The following is a 23,652-nucleotide window of genomic DNA, read 5'->3' as shown; positions in this document are numbered from 1 at the left end:
TAGATTCATCTTCTTTGGGACTCTCTGTGCTTGATTTTTGCCCACATGTTGGGATTGGTCCCCTGTTCCTGAGTGGGGCACATGCTTGGTTACTCTTGGCAGCAAAACCCTGGTCTTGGGATTAAGTGGGCATGGTTGCTCTGAGTTGCACAGTCCTTGCTTTCTTGTAGCCCAGAGTGAGACACACACTGGGTTGCTCCAATTTGCCCCTCCTCAGTGTGAAGTGGGCACAGGTTACCCTGGGTCACTCAGTCTGTGATCTCCTGTCACCTGGAGTTAGGTGTACATTGCGTTACTCCAGATGGCCCTGACAGGACTGTCCTGGGGCTGGGGTGGAGCAGATGTAGGTTGCTCTGGGTCACACAGTCAGAGATCCCTTGTGGCCCTGAGTGAGGCCTGTGCTGGGTTGCTCTGGATCACCCCTCCTGGGCCAGGGCAAAGCAGGAGGGGTTGATCTGAGTCACCCCAGCAGGGCTGTCCAGGGGAACAGGGTGGAGCAGGAACAGTTGCTCTGGGTCACACAGTTTGTGCTCTCCTGTGATTTAGAGTGAAGCATGCTTTCATTTGCTCCAGGTTGCTCTTGTAGCAGGTCTCAGGCCTCAGGCCTCAGGGTAGAGAGAGTTCCGGTGGCTCTGGGTCAGGGGTAGCAGCACAGTTTTGGGGTTCCCCCTGCATTGCACTCACTGCAGGATCTTGGAGCTGGATTCTAGGACATCGGGTCTCAGCAGGCTAGTGAGGAAGCCTGATGCGAGAGCTCACTCTGGTGGTGGTCGTTCTGTGCAGACATTTTGGAGTCCGCTGGGAGTGACTGTGCCGCTCACTGCACAGTGGTGGTTCCAAGCAGGTTATGACTGGCAAGCAGCTTTATCTAGGCATCCTCTGATTTTCCTTATTGAAAATTGTCTACTCAGCTGTGCCAAATTTGTTAATTTAGGGTGGATGTTCTCCAATTTAGTTGCTTTTCTGGCCTGGCCCTAGGAGGAGGCACACGACACTGCTGCCTATTCGGCCTTCATTTCCTATCCACCTGATTGTTATTTTATATCAGGCATCATCCTAGGGGAAAATGTCCTTGTTTTTATTTTATATCAGGCATCATCCTAGGGGAAAATGTCTTTATGGAGCTTATGTTTTCATTAAAGGAAACTGCAAGATAATGACAGATAGTGAGAATATTATAAAGACAATGCAAGAGTGTATCTAGACAGGGAGTTTATAGAGAAAAAGATATTTGGATTGAGAACCAAATCTTGGGAATAAAAACACTCTGCAAAGAGTTAGAGTACCGGTGACAAAGAATACAAAAGGCTTGAGGCAAAAACTGTGCTGGCATATCAGAGGAACAGAAAGAGAGGCAGATGGCTCTAAGTTTCAGATGGAAGTTATGGTCAGATCATGTAGGTTTGAATTTTAAATGCAATTAAAAATCACAGGAGAATTTTGAGCAAGAGTAGTGTAATGTTGAACAAATTATCCTGGTACTATGTAGAAAATAAATTCTAAATGAGCAAGAGAATATGCGGAGAGATCAATTAGGATACTGCATTAGTCCAAGAAAGAGATGCTAGTAGCTTTAATCAGAGTGCTATCCATAGAATTGGTGAAGTTCTTTGAATAAAAATGCAGCTCCACACTTAAATATAGCAAATAAATTCTAGTTAAGCAGGCTTAGTACATAGTGAGGTACTCCATTTAGGCAACACTATTCTTCAGAGGCCTTTTAAAAAAACTGCATTAAATAATGGTTAAAGTAATAGGTTTATTTTCTATATAGGCTTAATTAATAGGTAGTATTTTGAGTTCAGCTAGTATTTTGGATTTAGACAGCCATCTTTATAATATTTTCCTTTAATCACAAATAGGCCAAGGTATTGTATAGGGCTCAGTATGATAGTATTAACTTTCTGAAAACACATATCATACTATTAGTGAAGAAATGCAATGATTAAAATGCCTTATTAAGGTGTTTATTTTTACTAAAAGAAATGATAACTTCATACATTGACAAAATTATTATCTTCTAATCAGATAATGGAAAGGTAACTGAAAACCATGTAGTATCATTTTTAAGTTCAGAATGCATTCTCTAAATACAAGTACTACCAAACAGTATTTAGAAAACAGAATATTTTCTAGTTCTTGTTTTGCCCCATTACTCAGTTGTTGTTCAAAATATCTATAGACAACAGCATCTATTTTTCTAACATCAGAAAATCTAATGCTTTAATACATAAGAATCATCTCTATAACATGGTTAACTCTTTCATGGTAAGCCTTGATCTGAGCCTGTGTTACTTTAAAGAAAAAGAATTTAAGGTTGTTAATCACCAGAGTGTAACACACAAATATGTTCCTAATTTAGAATCTATGTAACAAATGAAATTTTACATTGCCATTGTACTAGATAGATTGAATTTATAAACTATTAAAGAAAATTACAACTACTTTTAGTAGCTGTAAATGATGTTTAAAGAATAGTAATTTAATATTTTCCTCAGAAGTAAAATTTTTCATGAAATAGTTATATGTAAGAAATTGCATTCATATTTAGAACCATAATTATAAGGTTTCAAATAACATTATATATCCATTTTCAAAAATATGTCAAAATTTCTGCTCTCCTTTTTAAAATAACAAACTCTACATTCCTGAAAATGTACTCTCTTTACCCATTGTTATTTTTAGTCTCTGAAAGTGTAACTCAGAACATGTAATTCACAGACACAGAATGTTTTAATTAACAATATTGAAAAAAGAATATTTCTGACTTGAATTTTCCATATTACAACCAGAAATAAAAATTGAAACTATTTTAAAGAATGAGCTATTATTCTTTTTTAATTATTTTATGAGCTTTACTATGCATAAAAAACAGTTTTAAATGAATGTTAATCAGTGGGTAGAATCATAAGGGCTGTTCTCTTCCTTTGTTTTTATAACTAAAAATATTCTTAAGTGTATCTGTACCATAATTATTTTCTAGAGAAGTTTTATTTTCCTTTCAGTATTAAAACCCAACACATACAATGATTATCTTAATGAAAAATTGTTCATAATGTTGTATAACAGTTTATGGACAGTAAAAGTCATGGTATTCACCTCAGTAAAGCAGGGCTAACATAAAGTACTTAATGTATAAATACAAGAACAGAATTCTGCCTCTAGACTAGAGTATTAGCCTAGTCTCCTAATCCTGAACACTTTTCAATTAGTTTTGTGCTGCTTGGTAGATTTGCAGCAATTTGAAACCTATAAATCTTAGGTTTCATAGTATCAAATGGTAATTTAACTGTGGGAAAGAGAGCTGCCAAGTTCCTTAGAGAATTAAATGGAGTTTGTGTTGAACTCTATACTGCTTATAACTATATCTACTGAATCTGTTTCTCTGGAAAACTCTGACTGATGCAATCCATTCCTCATAAAACTTTCACTCACTAGATTTATCATTCATTGATGATGCTTAACCAAATCAAACATTGCTATGATGGTTGATCATTAGTAATTATCTATCATCCTCAGTACATGTATTTGGCAACCCAAAGAAAGAACTCTTCTTTATCCCCCTTTGTTTATTTAATTTTATAAGCATAGACTTGTGGGTTCTTATTTCATTCAATAGATTAGAATCAGTTACTGTTGTTATTCATTTTGCTGCCTATATTGTCCTAGTTTGACCACATGGAGCCCCTTCAAGCCAGTTCCTGTGTCTTTTGGCATGCCTGCATCATTCTATGAATATATCTATACTTTCTCTTAGGCATATCTTGTACTTTCCCTACCTCAGCTATAGATGAAATCACTTCCCTAGGAGTCCCATATTTTTATTTGTTAGTATAGAATGGTATTTAGAAACCAACATCTGGACTCTAAGTAGTTACTGTATATTTTAATGTTTTTTGATACAAACCTCACAGGGAATTTAATTAATTCAGTAAAGCCAATATTTATTAACTAGTGGCCAGGTGCACACAATTCGTGCACGAGGGGGAGGGAGTGTTCCTCAGCCTGGCCTGCACCCTCTCCAATCTGGGACCCCTCAAAGGATGTCCTACTGCCAGTTTACAGGGGTCAGACCTAAACCAATAGTCCCTCTCACAATCTGGGATGCTGGCTCCAGCTGCTCACCTGCCTGCCTTCCTGCCTGATTGCCCCTAACCACTCTACCTGCTGGCCTGCTCCCTCCAAATTCCCCCCACTGACAACCGTATCACCCACAATTGCCACCATGCCAACCTGCTCACCCCAACTGCCTCCCCTGCAGGCCTGCTCGCCCTCACCTTCTTTCCCCACTGGCCTGCTCACTCCAACTGACCTCCACTGATGGTCTGCTCACCCCCAACTGGTCCCCCTGCTAGTCTGCTTACCCCCAACAACCCCTGCCTTCCCATCCTGGCCTGAGCACCCTCTGGCAACCCAAGGTCCCAGCACCTCCTTTTTTTTTTTTTTTTCAGTGCCTCCTTGAGAGGAGGCCAGGGCTGGCTGGAAGCAAGTATCTAGGATTTATTTATCTGAAATTTTGTAGCCTTGAGTGGAGGCCAGGGCCAGCCAAGGTGGTGGGGAAGCTTGGCTTCCTTCATCGCCAGGGGCAACCCAAGCCCTCTGCTCAGCTCCAGCTCTGCTGCCGGCCGCAATCTTGGTTGGGTTAATTTGCATACTTGCTCCTGATTGGCTGGTGGGTGTGGCATGTGGGTGTAGCGAAGTGATGGTTAATTTGCATGTTTCTCTTTTATTAGTGTAGATTGGTAATTATATAGAAAAACTAAAAGCTGTTTTAATGAGAAGAAAGTGAAAAATTCAACAGGGTTTACTAGAGGCCTGATGCACAAATTTTGTGCGAGGGGGCCCTCAGCCCAGCCTGCACCCTCTTCAATCTGGGACCCTTCGAGGGATGTCCAACTGCCTGGTGGGATTGGGCCTAAATGGGCAGTCGGACATCCCTCTCACAATCCAGGACTGCTGGCTCCCAACTGCTCACCTGCCTGCCTTCCTGATTGCCCCTAAACACTCTGCCTGTCAGCCTGATCACCCTCTAACTACTCCCATGCCAGCCTGTTTGATATCTAACTGCATCCCTGTCAGCCTGTTTGCCCCAAACTTCCCTCATCTGCTGGCTTGGTCACCCCCAACTGCCCTTCCTTGCAGGCCTGGTCCCTCTCAACTGCCTCTCTTGCAGGCCTGGCATCTTCCAACTGCCCTCCCCTGCTGGCCATCTTGTGGTGGCCATCTTGTTTCCACATGGGGGCAGGAACTTTGACCACACGGGGGCAGACATATTGTGTGTTGGAGTGATGGTCAATCTACTATTAATCTCTTATTAGATAGGATAGAGGCCTGGTGCATGGGTGAGGGCCAGCTGGTTTGCCCTGAAGGGTGTCCCAGATCAGGGTGTGGCAGCCTGGGCAAGGGACCTGTGGTAGTTTGCAGGCCAGCGACCCAAGTGGAGGCCCTGGTATCTGGAATTTACTTACCTTCTACAATTGAAACTTTGTAGCCTGGAGTGGAGGCTTAGGCTGGCTATGGCTGCAGAAGCTTGGCTTCCTCTATCGCTGGGGGCAACCCTAGCCTCTCTCCTGTTTTCTGTGGCTGCAGCCATCTTGGTTGGGTTAATTTGCATACTCGCTCTGATTGGCTGGTGGGCGTGGCTGGTGGTTGTAGGGGAGTGGTGGCTAATTTGCATATTACTCTTTTATTAGGTAGGATTGGTTATAAAAATATTATCTATTTAGATATTTGGAAGAGTTTTGTTGTCGTTATTGTCTTCTCCAAATTTGACCTCTAAGTTAATTAAACATTATTACAAAACCGGCAGATGATTTAGCAATTTAAAAACAAAACTATAGAAATTAGAAAAAATATATAGTTAATCCATGGGATGAAAGAAGAGGGTGGGATGTGTTAAAAATGGGATTATCTAGTGTTGACATAGATGTGTGTGAAAACCAGTTTTCCAACATACTGTTGTGACAGTGACAATTGTTATCTACTAAAAAAAGATAAGTTGGGAAATTTATATATATTTTAAAAAGCCCATACTTTTGGAGATTTCACATGTATAAGTCTATATTCTGGATAAAATAGCACATAAGCACCAAGAGGTAAGTACAAATCTATTAACTGCAACTGGCAGAGTAAAACACTGGAAACAATTCACATGTGCAGCAGCACAGGGCAGGCTAAATAAAACTGTGTTATGGACATGTGGATAAATACTTATGTAGCTAAACATATAGCAGGTAAAAGAATAAGTTAGATATCTATGTGCAGCTGTGTGAAGGTTTTTAGGGCAGGTTAAGTAAAAACAAATAATGCAGAAGATTCCATATAATTTCTATGCAATAAAACATCTAATATAATATAATATAATATAATATAATATAATATAATATAATATAATATTATATAATATGTGGAGCTAATATGCAAATCATCATCACACCATTGTGCCCCCAGTGCCAGGGCCAGGGGACCTGAGGCCAAGCTGGGGGACCCGAGGTGACCTCCACCCTGGTGCAGGACTTGAGGCTGGGCTGGGATTCCTGAGGCTATGCCCTCTGATGCCAGGGCCGGGGGAACTGAGGCTGGGCCCAGGGACTTGAGGCTGCATTCCTCACCCTGATGCCAGGTCTGGGGGATCTGAGGCTGAACTCTGCCTGGCAGAATTTGATGGAGACCTGAGGCTGTGCCCCCTGCCCATATTCTGACAGGAGGGAGATTTTCATATACATTTTACTAATTTTCTTTCATCCCTGACACTTCCATTATAGAGAAGGGGAAAATAGCAATATTAAAATATTTCCTCTAGTTAATTTCCTTTTAATGGGCATACATTTCTTGCACCGACCACTAGTTCTATATAATAAAGAGCTAATATGCAAGTGGTCATCACACCCTCATATCCTCATGCCCTTGCACACTCAAGGGAAGAGGATTGCACACAAGTTGGTAGGCACCTGGTTACAGGCTTCACATATGGTAATTGTAGAGGCTGCCTGCCACATCCTCCTTTTTGTAGACATTTCCGTATTCAAAAACAAAATCCTTCTATGTTTGTATACTTTTTAGAGTTTTTGAGAGGTGCAGCCCCCTTCTTTTATTTTTTGACATTCCTAATATATAATTAAAAATGAAGGTATCATAAAAATTAATACAATTGTAGTTTACCATTTCTATTTACATTAAACAAATTAACCCTTTGAAGATGAAAAGATAATTTTTCTATTTACAATAACCCCTATAAATTCTAGGTTCAGAATTTATAAAAACAATTATGTAATTGCTTACTATAGGTTGTATAGTAGTAGGATACAACTTTAAAGTTGTGAAACACATAACTTCTTTCAAATCTGTATGATTTTATGTTACTCCTTTAACTTATTTTAAAAAATATATTTTATTTATTTTTTACAGAGAGGAAGTGAGAAAGATAGAGTAAGAAACATCGACGAGAGAGAAATATCGATCAGCTGCCTCTTGCAGACCCCCCACAGGGGATGTGCTCACAACCAAGGTACATGCCCTTGACCGGAATCACACCTGGGACCTTTCAGTCTGCAGGCCAACACTCTATCTACTGAGCCAAACCGGTTTTGGCATGTTACTTCTTTGAGAAAATACTTTTGAAGTCATTGCTTACCATCCTTCACAAACTCAGTCTTAGTCAAATGGGTCTCCTGGTAGCTCTTCCTGTGACAAGTCCTAAGTTATTCAATGGAGAATGGATTTAATAATATGGGATTCTAAATCTATATATATAAAGATTCAGGGTCTGTCATGTCCAAAACAACCGGAGGCTTGACACAACACCAGGCTAGTGAACTGAGGGAGTGGGACGAAAGGTCACCATGAGAGGACCCCCGACTGGATTAGGGTGGTGACTGGCCTCCAAACCACAGGCGATCCTTATCCCAGTCCAGCCAGCACCCCAGAGGAGACCCCTGACAGGATCAGGGTCATGGCAGGCCTGAACACTGTGGCAGCTCCTAGCCCAAGGAAGCCTCCTAGCAAAGGATTCCCAGGTCTGTTCTGGACCCAAGACCACGCTCTCCCTGTGAGCGACTTGGAAGCTGCCAGTGTCTAACTGCCAGTCTCTGGGAGATGGGAGTGCATCCACTGTCAACCAAAGAGTTGACAGCTCAGTTCAGGCACAGGTCCATGGCTGATGGGGTGGAGCCCAGACCAAAACAAAACAGAAGAAACACCCTGCCTACCTTGGGGGCGCAGCTGCAGTCCACGTGGCCTGGGCAGTGTAGAACATGCTACCTTCTCCCAGGTCATCTGCTGGCACTGCTGCCTCGCTCACCCTCAAGCCCCCCTGATTCCTGACAGCAGTGTGTAGGTCAGTGGTTGGCAAACTCATTAGTCAACAGAGCCAAATATCAACAGTAAAATAACTGAAATTTCTTTTGAGAGCCAAATTTTTTAAACTTAAACTTCTAACACAACTTCTTCAAAATAGACTCCTCAGGCTGTGGTATTTTGTAGAAAAGCCAAACTCAAGGGGACAAAGAGCCGCATGTGGCTCTCAAGCCACGGCTTGCTGACCACGGGTATAGGGCATCCTGAAGGAGTTGTGCTGTTCTGGCTGCTTTTGCCAACAACACCTTTAGGGATGAATTTAGAGTAGGGGTGTCGAACTCAATCAGAGAAGGGGCCAAAATCTAAAATCCAGCCTAAATCGCGGGCTGAATGGTTTACTGAACAGTCATAAACTGTCATTGTGATGGAAACGCAGCGGAGTGCAGTGATGACAGCGCGGTGCGGGCCACATTGCAAGGCCTGGCGGGACGGATTTGGCCCGCGGGCCTTGTGTTTGACACGTGATTTAGAGCCACATCTCACTTCCCATGAGACTGGAAGAACCATGTAAAAGGAATTCGACAAAAGCTTTCCACATCTCAATTTATTCTTTTAAATCCATAAAATGACCTAAAAAAAGCATTGGAGCCACCTAAGAGAGAATGCACTGTTTGGCCAGAGCATGCAGGATTCTTTTACCCAACAGGTTAAAGGAAGCAGAGAGCTGGTGCCCTATGAGGGGATCTTGAAAATGGGGTTGCAGAAATTCCATAAGCCTCGTGCCACCTTCTCCTTTGCAAACCACACCATCCAGATCCAGCAGGAATGGAGGAAGCTGGGAATGGGAGTTGTAGCCGTGGTTTGGGATGTGGTAAGCAAATCCTGGGGGGCCTCTGAAAACATCTTCAATTGATTATAAGACTGGTCTTTATATAAAAGAACAGCTTAGTTGAGATATAATTCATATACTGTACATGTCACCTAAAGTGTACAATGAACTGGTTTTTAAAATAAATTCAGAGTGGTACAAAAATCATCATGCTTAATTTTTAAATATCTTCATGACCCCATCCAATCCAAAAATTTTTTTAAAAAAAATATATTTTATTGATTTTTTACAGAGAGGAAGGGAGAGAGATAGAGAGCTAGAAATATCGATGAGAGAGAAACATTGACCAGCTGCCTCTTGCACACCCCCTATGGGGGATGTTCCCCTCAAACAAGGTACATGCCCTTGACCAGAATCGAACCCAGGACCTTTCAGTCTGCAGACCAACACTCTACAGACTGAGCCAAACCGGTTTTGACCAATTTTTTTTTTAACCTACTAGAATCACTTTCCTGATCATCTTCCCCAAAATAGATTGCATTTTATTTATTTATTTATTTATTTATTTATTTATTTATTTATTATTTTAAAAAATTTCTTTATTGATTACGGTGTTACATATGTGTCCTTATTCCCTATTACACCCCCATCCCCACCTCATGCCCTCACCCCACTGTTGTCTGTGTCCATTGGTTAGGCTTATATGCATGCATATAAGTCCTTTGATTGATCTATTCTCCTTAATCCACCCTCTACCTTCCCTCAGAGGTTTAGTGATCTGACCGATGTTTCTCTGACTCTGGATTTATTTTTGTTCATCAGTTTAGGTTGTTCATTATATTCCATAAATGAGTGAGATCATGTGATATTTATCTTTCTCTGCCTGGCTTATTTCACTTAGCATAATGCTCTCCAATTCCATCCATGCTGTTGCAAATGGTAAGAACTTCTTTTTTAACACAGCATTGTATTCCTTTGTGTAGATGTACCACCGTTTTTTAATCCACTCATTTGCTGATGGGCACTTAGGATGTTTCCAAATCTTAGCCATTGTAAATTGTGCTGCTATGAACATAGGGGTGCATATGTCATTTCTAATTGGTGCTTTTAGTTTCTTGAGATATATTCCTACAAGTGGGATCACTAGGTTAAAATGGGAGTTCTATTTTTAGTTTTTTGAGGAAACTCTATACTGTTCTCCACAGCGGATGCACCAGTCTGCATTCCCACCAGCAGTGCATGAGGGTTCCTTTCTCTCCACATCCTCACTAGCACTTGTCGTTTGTTGATTTGTTGACAGCCATTCTGACAGGTGTGAGATGGTACCTCATTTTTGTTTTGGTTTGCGTCTCTCAGAAGATTAGTGACTTTGAGCATGTTTTCGTTTGCCTATTGGCCTTCCTTTTGTCTTCTTTCGAAAAGTATCTATTTAGGTCAATTGCCCATTTTTTGATTGAGTTGTTTATCTTCATTTTGTTATGTTGTATGAGTTCCCTGTAGATGTTGGAGATTAAGCCCTTATCGGTGATAACATTGGCAAATATGTTCTCCCATACAGTGGGCTTTCTTGTTATTTTATTGATGTTTTCTTTTGCTGTGCAAAAGCTTTTTATTTTGATATAGTCCCATTTGTTTATTTTCTCTTAAGTTTCAATTGCCCTAGGAGCAGTATCAGTGAAGAAATTGCTTCAGCATATGTCTGAGATTTTGCTGCCTATGGATTGCTCTAGTATTTTTATGAATTCCCATCTTATGTTTAAGTCCATTATACATTTTGAGTTTATTTTTGTGTATGGTCTAAGTTGGGTATCTACTTTCATTTTTTTGCATGTATCTGTCCAATTTTCCCAACACTCCATTGTATGTTCATGCCTCCTTTGTTGAATATATAATAAATTGAGCATAGTGGCTTGGGTCGATTTCTGGGTTTTTCTCTTCTATTTTATTGATCTATATGACTTTTCTTGCACCAGTACCAGGCTGTTTTGAGAACAGTGGCTTGATATCTGATTGATATCTGATATTGAGATCCCACCTACTTTGTTCTTTCTCAGGATTGCTGCAACTCTTTGGGGTCCTTTTTTATTCCATATGAATTTTTTGAAAGTTCGTTCTAGGTCTATAAAATATGCCGTTGGTGTTTTAAAGGGGAGTGCATTGAATCTATAGATTGCTTTCGGTAGTATGGACATTTTAATGATGTTGAGTCTACCAACCCATGAACACGCGGTATGTTCTTCCATCTATTTATGTCTTCCACTATCTCTTTTTTTCAGTGACCTATAGTTTTCCTTGTATAGATCTTTTACCTCTATAGTTAAGTTTTTTTTTTTTCTAGGTATCTTAATATTTTTTGGTGTGATGGTAAATGGGATTGCTTTTTTAAGTCTCTCTTCATGTAAGTTCACTATTGGTGTATAGAAATGCCATAGATTTCTTGGTTTTAAATTTGTATCCTGCTACATTGCCGAATTCATTTATTAAGTCTAATAATTTTTTTGATGAAGTCTTTAGGGTTTTCTATGTACAACATGTCATCTGCAAATAAGGACAGTTTTACTTTTTCTTTTCCAATTTGGATGCCTTTTATTTTTTCTTTTTGACCGCAATGGCTAGTACTTCATGTGCTATATAGAACAGGAGTGGTGAGAGTGGGCATCCCTGTCTTGTTTCTGTTCTTAGGAGAAATGGTTTTAGTTTTTGCCCATTGAGTATGATATTGGCTGTGGGTTTATCATACATGACTTTTATCCTTCTATTCCCATCTTGCTGAGAGCTTTTATCAGGAAAGGGTGTTGGATTTTGTCAAATGCTTTTTCTGCATCAATTGATATGATGATGTGGTTTTTATCTCTCAATTTGTTTATGTGATGTATCACGTTTATTGATTTGTGAATATTGTACCACCCTTGCATCCCTGGGATAAATCCTACTTTGTCATGGTGTATGATCTTTCTGATGTACTACTGGATCTAATTTGCTAGAATTTTGTTGAGAATTTCTATGTTCATGAGGGATATTGGTCTGTAATTCTTTCATTGTGTTGTTTTTAGATGGTTTTAATATTAGGGTGATGCTGGCTTTATAGAATGAGCTTGGAAGTGTTCCTTTCTCTTCAAATTTTTTGAATAGTCTGAGGAGGATAGGTTTTAGTTCTTCCTTGAATGTTTGGTAAAACTTGTGAAGCCGTCTGGCCCCGGGCTTTTGTTTGCTGGGAAGTTTTTTATGACTGCTTCAATTTCTTCCATAGTTATCAGCCTATTGAGATTTTTACATTCCTGATTGAATTTTAGAGGGTTGTATATTTCTGAGAATGTGTCCATTTCCTCCAGGTTGTCTAATATGTTGAAACAGAGTTATTCATAGTATTTTTTTTTTTAACATTCCTTTGTATTTATGTGGGGGTCTGTTGTTATTTCACCTTTTTCATTTCTGATTTGGTTTATTTGGGTCCTCTCTCTTTGCTTCTTGTTGAGCCTGGCTAGAAGTTCATCAATCTTGTTTATCCTTTCAACGAACCAGGTTTCATTGATCTTTTGTATTTTTTTGGTCTCTATGTCATTTATTTCTGCTCTGATCTTTATTATCTAATTTCTTCTACTTTTTCTGGGCTTTTCTTGTTACCCTCTAATTCTTTGAGTTGTAGATTTAGATGTTTTATTACCATTTTTGTTGTTGTTATTGTTATTGAGGTAGACCTGTAGCACTATAAACTTCCCTCTCAGGACTGTTTCATTGTGTCCCATAGATTTTGATTTGTTGTGTTTTTATTCTCATTAGTTTCCAGGATGTTTTTAATTTCTTCTTTGATCTCTTTGGTAACCCAATCACTGTTTAACAGCATGCTATTTAGCTCCCAAATGTTTGAATTTATGGAGCTGTTTTTATTGTAGTTTATTTTTAATATTATGCCATTGTGGTCTGAGAAAATGCTTGATATGATTTCAATCTTGAATTTGGGGAGACTTTATTTGTGACCCAATATGTGGTCTATTTTTGAAAATATGCCATGTGCACTTGAGACGAATGTATATTCTGTAGCCTTGGGGTGAAATGTTCTGAAGATGTCAATTAAGTCCATCTTTTCTAGTGAGTCATTTAAGATAGTTATTTCTTGGCTGACTTTTTTGTCTAGAGGATTTATCCAGTTATGTCAGTGGTATATTAAAGTCCCCTACTATGATTGGATTGTTGTTGATCTCTCCCTTGAGTTTATTTATGTATTTGGGTGCTCCTGAGTGGGTACATATATATTTATCAGGGTTATCCTCTTGTTGTACCATTCCTTTTAGTATTATAAAATGACCTTCCATATCTTTTGTTATGGCCTTCACTTTGAAGTCTATTTTATCAGATATAAGTATTGCTACCTCAGCTTTCTTTTCATTTCCATTTTCCTAAAAGATATTTTTCCATTCCTTCACTTTCAGTCTGTGTGAGTCGCTTATTCTAAGGTGAGTCTCTTGTAGATAGCATATGTATAAGTCATATTTTTTTTTATCCATTCACTCACTTGATGTCTTTTGATTGGAGCATTTAGTCCATTTACATTTAAAGTTATTATTGAAAGATAATTGTTTGTAGCCATTTTTATTTTTTGTACCTGTGTTCTTTCTTACTTTTTTTATTTCTTCTTTTTACACCAGTCCCTTTAGCATTTCTTGCATTGCTGGCTTGTTAGTGTTAAATTCCCTTAGCCTTCTTCTTCTTCTTTTTTGTTTTTTACAGTAAAGCTCCTTATTTCCCCTTCAATTTTGAATGATAGCTTTGCTGGATATAGTATTGGATTCAGTCCCTTGCTTTGCATAACTTTGTAAATTTCCTTACATTCTTTTTTGTCCTGATGTGTTTATTTGTGAAATCATTTCATGATCTAATGGGAGCTCCCTTGTATGTAATTTTCTGTCTCTCTTACAGCCCTTAGGATTCTCTCTTTGTCCTGGATATTTGTCATCGTAATTATGATGTGTCTTGGTGTGGGTCTTTTGGATTCATCTTGTTTGAAGCTTTTTGAGCTTATGTTACTTTTTTCTTCCCCACATTAGGGAAGTTTTCTGACATTATGTCTTGAAATAGGTTTTCTAACCCTTGTTCCTCTTCCTGTTGTTCTGGCACCCCACATATTCATATGTTGCTTCATTTCATGTTCTCCCATAGCTCCCTTAAGCTCTCCTCCAGTCTTTTATTTTTTTTTTCTCCAATTGCAGTTCAGTTTGGGTGTCTTTTGCTTGCCTGTCTTCTAATTCGCTAATTCAGTCCTCTACTTCTCTTCATCTATGTTGAAACTTTTCATGGTGTTTTTAATTGCAGCTATATCACTCTTCATTTCTTCTTGATTTTTAGATAAGTTATTGATTTTTTTCATCCATTTCTTCTTGATTCTTACAAAAGTTGTTGATTTTTTTCTCCATCCTGTTTATGAACTGTATGCCCCTTATTCTGAATTCTTTTTCTGACATAATGCTTGCCTCTGTTTCGCTTAGCTGCTTTTCTGGCTATTCTTCCTTTTCTTTCCTTTGGGGGTTCCTTTGTCTACCCATTTTAGGTCTCACCGATTGATCTAGATGTCGAGTCATACAGGGGCTGCTCCCTGGGTGGCAGTGGCTCCTTGGGCTGTGGTTGCTCCTCAGGCAGTCACTGAATTGGCTGCTCCTCAGTTGGCAGTGGGTCCTCTTGTGGGTGCTGTTCACAGCAGTAGTGTCTCCTGTGGCTGGTGGGGAAGGCTGCTCTCAGAGCTGCTCTTCCTTGGATGGGGGGTGGGCTGCTCATGTGGTTGCTGCTCCACGGACAGGGGTGGACTGCTCACATGGTTGCTGTTCCAGAGATCAGGGCTGGCTACATGCTGCTGCTGTTCCTCAGATGGGGGCGGGTTGCTTTCTTGGCTGTTGCTCCTCAGGTGGGAGTGAGCTGCATATGGGTTAGGCCGCTCAACCAGCTGCTGTTCATCAGACCAGTGCAGGCTGCACAAGACTGCCGCTCCTTGGACATGGGCACTCTGCTCATTTGGCTGCTGCTCCTTGGTCTGGGATGGGCTGCTCGAGCAGTTTCTGTGCCTTGAATAGGGTTGGGCTGCTTGTGGTGCTGCTGTTGCTTTTATAGGGCCAGGCTTCTCACACAGCTGCTGCTCCTTGGACAGGGGATGAGCGCCTTGCATGGCTCCTGCTCCTCGGGTGGGAGTGAGCTGCACACACAGCTGCTGCTCCTCATCTGGGGGTGGGCCGCTCAGCCAGCTGCTGCTCATCAGACATGTGCAGGCTGTGTGTGGCTGCTGTTCCTCAGACCAGTGCAGTATGTGCAGGGCTGCTGCTCCTTGCACATGGATGGACTGCTTGGGTTACAGCTGCTCCTTGAATGGGTGCAACTGCTCATACCATTGCTGCTTCTCGGATGGGGGCAGGCTGCTTGTGTGGCTGCTGTTTCTTGGACAGGGCAGGTTGCTCATGTAGCTGCTGCTCCTTGGACAGGTGCAGGGTGTGGGCTGTATGCAGCTGCAGCTCCTCAAATGTGGGTAGGCTGTTCTTCTGGCTGATGCTGCTCAGATGGGGCAGGCTGCTCGTGTTGTTGCTGATCCTCATATGGGGGAGTGGGTCAATTATAGAGCTGCTGATCCTTGGACAGGGGCAGGCCACGTGAGGCTGCTACTCTTAAGCCTGGGGCAGGCTGCTGGTGGGGCTGTTGCTCTTTGGAGAGGAATGGGCTGCTCATGTGTCAGCTGCTCATATGGTTGCAGTGCCCTGGGCCACTGAGTCTCCTTCACCAATTTGGGTTGGATAATATTCATTTCAGCTGTTCTTTCTATCTGCTCTGGGACAAGGCTCAAGACATGTCTGTATGTTCTGCTGCCATTTTGTCTCTCCTCTAGTTTGCATTTTAACAGTGGGTAAAGGAAAGTTGAGAGGAGTTAAAATACTGCACAAAGGATATTGTAAAATGACAAAGCCCAAAGTAAAGATCATATGTTTTCTTTTAAAAATTTTATATATTTTTTTATTGATTTCAGAGAGGAAGGGAGAGGGAGAGAGAGAGAGAGAAACAACAATGATAGGATTCACTGATCAACTGCCTCCTGTAGGCCCCTTACTGGAGATCAAGCCTGCAACACAGGCATGTAACCCTGACCGTAATTTAACCTGGGACCCTTCAGTCCACAGGCCGATGCTCTCTCTCCATTAAGCTGAACCAGACAGGGCTATGTGTTTTCTTTAAGTTCTGCGTGGTTGTAATGATCCCCAAATCTATATTAATAAAAGGGTAATATGCTAAGTATAGTGGTCATCTTCCAGACTATCTTCCAGACAAAGCTGCAGCAGCTCCAAGGGCTGAGGTTCAGGATGGCAGTGGTAGCACAGTGAGGTAAAGGGGGCAGTGCCTTCCCCTGATCCACCAAGTTGCCTCCCACAGAAGGAGGCCAGACTGAGGGCAGAGGCATAGGCAGTTAGGGGTGAGAAGAGTGGCAGGGGGGCAAGTTAGGGTTGATCAGGCCAGTGGGGGGCAATGTAGGGGCGATCAAGCTGGCAGACAGAGAGATTAGGGGTGATCAAGAAGGCAGGCAGGCAAGCAGTTAAGAGCCAGCAGTCCCAGATTACGATAGGGATCCCAGATTGGTGAGCATGCAAACTGGGCTGAGAAACCCTTCCTCTGTGCACAGATTTTGAGCACCAGGCCTCTAGCCTTTCTATATAAATCTATACTAGAGGCCCAATGCATGAATTCATGCACGGGTGGGGCCCTCAGCCTGGCCTGCTTTCTGGGCCAATGGGGGCTGTGGAAAGTTGGTGGGGAGAGGAGTCATGGGAGGTTGGCCAGCCAGTGGAAAGGTTACTGCAGGAGGTTCACCAGCCAAGGGTGGTTGGCTGTGGGAGTGCACTGACCTCCAAGGGGCAGCTCCTGCTTTGAGTGTACAGTCCCTGGTGGTCAGTGCACATCATAGCATCAGGTCATTTGTCATTCAGTCACTTAGGCTTTTATATATATAGATATATAAAAACCAACTGACAGACTGCTGGAATGACCAGAAGCACCAGAATGATTGGTTGCTATGACACGCACTGTGGCCAGCCAACCAGCTCGATAGCGGGGTGGCCCCACCCCTGGCCGGCCCTGGCTGGATTGGGGGTAGGGCTGGCTGGCCAACTGCCCATGGCCACTCCCCCCAGCTGGTTTGGCTCCCTGATAGGCCCCCCAGACTCTATTTGGAGGCAGGGCCAGCTGGCCAACTGCCCATGGGCCCCTCCCTCCAGCTAGTTCCATCCAATATTGGCCCCCCATACCAATTTTGGATGGGGCCAGCTGGCCAACCTCCCACATTCCCTCCCCCCCACACCAGCCCAGCTCGATCAGCCCCCATTGGGGGAGGGTGGCTGGACCCCCTTGTGCATGAATTTGTGCACCAGGCCTTTAGTTCTTTTATATTACACAAAACATTATAGACAGTTTTATCTTAAAATTAGACTAAAATTCTGTAAAGCATGAAGCATAAAGTTCTGTGGAACATGTAAAATAAACTATTTATACATTTATAATACACATATTAAGAAAACATCTTTAAAATTAAGCTACAGGAGAAATGGTCTGAGCTTTACTGTTTGTATTAACAATAATGAAAATGTCTGGATAAGTAAATGAAGTTACTATCATGGGAAACTGTCTCTGTTCCTGCTGTTTATTTTATGTGAAGGGAGCTCTCCTAGCATGACATTTGTGAGCTTTTTCCTTTCTCTTTTATTTGGGGGTGGAGGAGCAGCTAGCCTGTGTGCATAAAGAATGCCTTTTGCCGAACCCTCGTGCACTGCTGGTGGGAATGCAGACTGGTGCAACCACTGTGGAAAACAGTGTGGAGTTTCCTCAAAAAACTGAAAATGGAACTCCCATTTGATCCAGTAATCCCACTCCTAGGAATATATCCCAAGAAACTAGAAACACCAATCAGAAAGGATATATGCACCCCTATGTTCATAGCAGCACAATCTACAATAGCCAGAATTTGGAAACAGCCTAGGTGTCCATCAGTAGATGATTGGATCAAAAAGCTATGGTACATCTACACAATGGAATACTATGCTGCCATAAAGAAGAAGGAATTCTCATCATTTGCAGCAACCTGGATGGAATTGGAGAACATCATGCTGAGTGAAATAAGCCAATCAATGAAAGAGAAACACCACATGACCTCACTCATTTGTGGATAATAAAGAGCATTATAAACTGATGAACCAAAAGATAGATATAGAGACAGTAAAGCAACAAGCAGATTGTCAAATTACAGCGGGGAGGGGAGGAGGATCTGGGGGAGATAACAGATCAACCGAAGGACTTGTATACATGCATATAAGTACAACCAATGGACATAAAACTATGGGGAGGGAGGGGATATGGGGGAGGAAGGGAGGGGGGCAAAAAAAATCATTAAAATATGTAAAAATAAATAAATAAATTAAAAAAAAAAAAAAAGAATGCCTTTTGCCCTGCTCCTGCATCTGGATTCTTCACAGGCAAGCAATCACATGTAGAGATCTGTATCAGTCCAATGCTGTCTGTGACTGGATAAATAAGCACATATCATTTCAGTATCTACAATTAAGAACATCACCTGCCTTCAGATATGTCTGATTCTCCAAAATGAGCTTTATCACCAATAAAAGAAAAATTTTTACTCACCATTTGCCTTCTGTTTAGGTTTATTTCTCAATTAGTTCAGAACTCAGGTGGAAAACAAATATGTTCAAAGCTTCCTGTTATGGGTTGAATTTCTAATCCCCAGAATTTTATTTTAAAACTACAATCCTGATTCATGAAGATTCCGCTAGAATGGTTTTCCTTTTTTTCTGGCTGCTGGCACCACCTTTTCACTAAGGCTCAGGACCTGGAGCTACCTCTTTCTGCTCCAGCCCCGCCTTCCCACGCTACCCAGAGGCCCTGAGAGACTGGGGGTGGGGCAAAATGCCTGCATCATTGCCATGTGAAGATGCAAATGTTCTGCCCCCATTACTCAGCACCTGTGCATGCAAATTAACCACTATCTTTGTTGGGTAAATTTGCATATCACTACTGATTGGCTGGTAGCATAGTGGATGTATGATTAATTTACATATTTGTCTACTATTAGGTAAGTTATGGTCATCATTGCAGATTTAGTTAGCTAAGTTAAAATAAGGACATACTGGAGTAGGGTAGGTCCTTAATTCAACACCATTGATGTCCTTATTAGAAGAGAAGAGAGACAGAGGGAAAATGGTGATATGAAGATTGAGGCAGAAGTTGCAGTTGTGCTGCCATGCACCAGAGTACTCAGGGCTCTCAGCATCTGGAGGAGGCAAGAGAGAGGCTACCTGTAAAGGCTTCAGAGGGTGTATGGCCCTGCCAACACCTTGATTTCAGGCTCTAACCTCAATGGTGTGAGAGAACACATTTCTATTGTTTTAAATTACCCAGTTTGTGGTACTTGGTCATAGGTGTCCTAAGAAACTAAGACAACCCCATCCTATATAATAAAAGGCTAATATGCAAATTGTCCCCTTGACCAGGAGTTTGACTGGGCCTTCAACAGGGAGTTTGACCAGAGGGCGGGGCTGTCTGGCCAACCGCCCATGGCACCTCCCCCTGGCTGGCTCCACTTCTGGTAGGGCCCCCCTCCCATTAGGGGAGAGGCCGGCTTGCCAACAACTTGAGGCTCCTCCCCCTCATTGGCCCCACCCCTGACCAGCACTCCCCTATTGATAGGGGGCGGGTCCAGCTGGCCAACCGCCCCAGACACCTCCCCCTGCCTGGCCCTCTAGTTATAATATAAGACCTAATGAACTAATCTTGAATTTCACATACTCCTTTTTATATCAAGATGGAAAACATTGTTGAAAATCTTCATTCACTATTGATGTTAATAAAATTACTCTATCTTTATGTTGCTTAGCTTCTTGTGTTAGTATAGAGATAGTTCACCAAAGATTTGTGATGATTCCATTTAGTTAATTAACAGTAAGGGTTAGCTTTATTTAATTAACCATAAGAAAGAGATTTGAGCTCATTAATGATCAAGTGATATTAGTGATCAAGTGCTTTTTCCCATATGTGGATGCACATTAATTGTATAATATGGAGTGGCAAGCTCTGAACATAAATTAAATTTCTCAGAAAGTTTTGTTTTTAGTAAAATGTGCTCTTCCTGCAAATTAAAATACTTATTGTATAATTGTGCATAATTTGGCATTGTTAGATGCATTTAGTTCAAATATTTTTCTCTCTTATTAATCAAAGAAAAATGAGCACTAAACGAGTACATGATTTCTGAAAACATTCCTCTCAATATATTGAAGGCAGCCTGATATCAGTGGTTAAATCTAACAACAGATGTAGACAACAGGAAAAAAATTGCTTCCCATAGTCAATAAAGCATATCAATGTATAAGCTAGACAAAAGATCTTTAGTTGACTGAATTATATTTAAACAGAAAACAAAAAGATCATGAGTTAACTATAACAAGTTAATATATTAAAAACAGGTGGTCTTGATGTTTACTTTTGCTGGTACCTCTGGAGAATTTGCAGCATAAATGATATAGAATCCCTCCTTAGTGAATGTGTCAAGCTTTTGGGATTGGGGAAATAAGCCAGATGGCAGGGGAAGACATTGGTGGATATTCCAAGGGGCGGGGAGAAACAGGATATTTTTATTAAGATATAAATATAACTTAATTATATTTCCCAAAACACTTTGTTGTGCCTTTGACTTAATTTAATCTGGAAGAAATAAAGTAGCACTAGTGAGAATTCATCAGCTAAAAATCTTCACAACAAGGAAACAAGGTCTAGATTTGATTTAGAGTTTAATGTTGCTAAGTACTATAATGCCATAATAAATGTACCCCTTTTACAAGTGTATATTGATATAAATAGCTAGCATATTAATTAGCTATGTTTCAAAAGCAGACTTCTAAATTGATTATTTGGAACAAAGAATATGTTGCTTCATTGTAAATATTCTAGTTCCCAGAGTAGCCTACAAAACCCTATTTAACACCCAGGTTAGCCAAGATTGTATATTTATAACCAAAATACAAAGTAAAACATGTTTAAAACTGTTCTGTGCCTTTTGTGATATAAAGAAAATATTTTTTTTTTGTTTTTTGAAATTCTAATATTTGAGAATTATATTTAAGTAAGAAAATATGTAGTCTTTTTCTAAATAGGAAAAAGGAACCCTATTTTCAAGATTTTAGAAATTAATGGAGCTAGTCTTTTCTTTCCCCTCCCTCCCTTCTTTCCTTCCTTCCTTCTTTCCTTCCTTCCTTCCTTCCTTCCTTCCTTCCTTCCTTCCTTCCTTCCTTCCTTCCTTCCTTCGTTCTGGGTGTAATCTCATTACAAAATCCTGGCTCTCTTTATTTGTGATAAAGCATAGTTCTTGGCACCGTTGTACATATCAGATTAGAATTAACTCTGTGATTAGAATTAATTTTGTTTAACAAAAGGAAAGAAGAAAAGAAATTTTCTTGAGGAAAGGTGGATAGAGTTTAAGGAGAAAGATGGATTGGACATGAGGGTGCACACAAAAGATTTTTACACAGAAAAACAGAAAATTATAAGAAATTAACTGAGCTGAAACCAGTTTGGCTCAGTGTATAGAGTATCGGCCTGCGGACTGAAGGGTCCCGGGTTTGATTCCAGTCAGGGGCTTGTACCTTGGTTGCAGGCACATCCCCAGTAGGGGGCCTGCCAAGAGGCAGCTGATGTTTCTAACTTTTTATCTCTCTCCCTTCCTCTCTGTAAAAAAACCAATAAAATATATTTTAAAAAGTTGAGCTGCAAGAACACTTAAAAAAAAGAAAGAAAGAAAGAAAGAAAGAAAGAAAGAAAGAAAGAAAGAAAGAAAGAAAGAAAGAAAGAAAGAAAGAAATTAACTGAGTTAGCAGGGGAAAAAATGGAGGGGGGGGGGGGGGAAGGAAAGCACGACCTAATTTCAAAGGCAGGACACAAGAGAACATTCCTCATGTAGCAGATCTTTTGATGCACAGCTTTGGGTAATTAATTTTGGACAATCTATTTTTTGACTCAATAAATGTATTCTGTTATTTATCTAGTTGCAGAACAATTTATTTGTATTATAAAAGTATATGTTATTTTTCACTTTTAAGTTTTAACTAAATAAATCTTTTGTTCATAGATGTTTGATAACCAATATATAATGGCTTTACTCAGCAAAGCTCAGTAGAGGCAGTGTGGTATTAATGGGAAGCATTGCAAAGTAAATCTGTGTAACCAAGTTATTCCTCCTAGCATCTTATTCTCTCTGTGATGTTAGGGAATAATTTCAAATTGTAAATTTCCTCCTCTGTTAAAGGGGTATAAACACTGCCTATCTCAACAGGCTTTTATGAGGTGAACATATCACTCTGACAGTGAAACAATTTGAGTGTGGTTAACTGGTGTGAGGTATTCATCTCTGCACCTTCTATATTACAGAGGCTGAAATACCAACTACCACAATACCCAGGCTAAGCTCACTTGTGTCTTTGGTTCCGTATTTAAAATAAACTCCCTTAACATAGATGCCAGATCCCAGGGAGGTGGAAGTGAGCTGGAGGCATCTGCTGCTTGCTTTTGTGCTGTGTTTGCTAGTAGACATACCTGAGAGTTAGAGCTAGAGATGTCAGGAGGAAATTGCCTTGGAGGAGCAGCTGGTCTCTGGAGCTAGATTCCAGGGCAATTTCTTGAGAGCTGTGGGAGCTGCTTTGGCATGGCTTTTTTATCCTATGAGCAATGTGGCAGCAGAGGTGTTTTTGTTTTGTTCTTGTTGCTGTTTTCTAAATAACTTAGTAGTTTCATCATTGATTCTGGATTCCCTGCATTCCTAATATTGGCATAGGATAGATCTGAAGGTCCAGCCTTTAATCCATGCCTTCAGTTATCTCAAGAATTGTACTTAATTCCTCAACTTGATTCCTCTCCTGCTTAAGACCTCTAGAGTGATTCCAATTCCTAAAGTGAGCACTAACTAATACCATCAATGCTGAAACAGAGGCAAATAAGTAAGTGAATGTTTCTATATCTTCTCTTGAGCCTTTCAGTTTATACTAAGTTCTAGAATTGAGATTCTGAAGAAATCCAAGAATTTTGGATGATTCATGTCTCTTCATTTTTAAAAATTAGTTATTTATGGATTATATTAGCAATCTTTCTCATTATCCACATTTAAACTCCCAACTTGTTTTGCTTAAGAAGTTGTATTAAATTTCCTTCTTGTCTAGTTGTCACTGAAGAGTTTGATCTTAATGATTTATGGAATAATTCTCCTCTCTATGCTATATTGTATTTTCATTCCACATTTATGTTAGTGAATCCAAGGAATAAAGAAGAAGGAATGGTTTCTAAATTATTTTTGACATTGACTTAGACTGACCTTTTTTTAGCCTGTATATTCTTTACAGAGCAAGCGTTCTCAGATGGCAACCCTCAGGGACCATGAAAACAGGGAAGACTGTTAGCTTTCTCATTTGTGAGCTGGATCAAGAGACATACTTACCACATTTATAAATGAA

The sequence above is a fragment of the Pipistrellus kuhlii genome, unplaced genomic scaffold (assembly GCF_014108245.1).
Source record: "Pipistrellus kuhlii isolate mPipKuh1 unplaced genomic scaffold, mPipKuh1.p scaffold_m20_p_2, whole genome shotgun sequence".
In the NCBI taxonomy this organism is placed as follows: Eukaryota; Metazoa; Chordata; class Mammalia; order Chiroptera; family Vespertilionidae; genus Pipistrellus; species Pipistrellus kuhlii.
Note: the sequence above shows the minus strand (reverse complement) of the source record.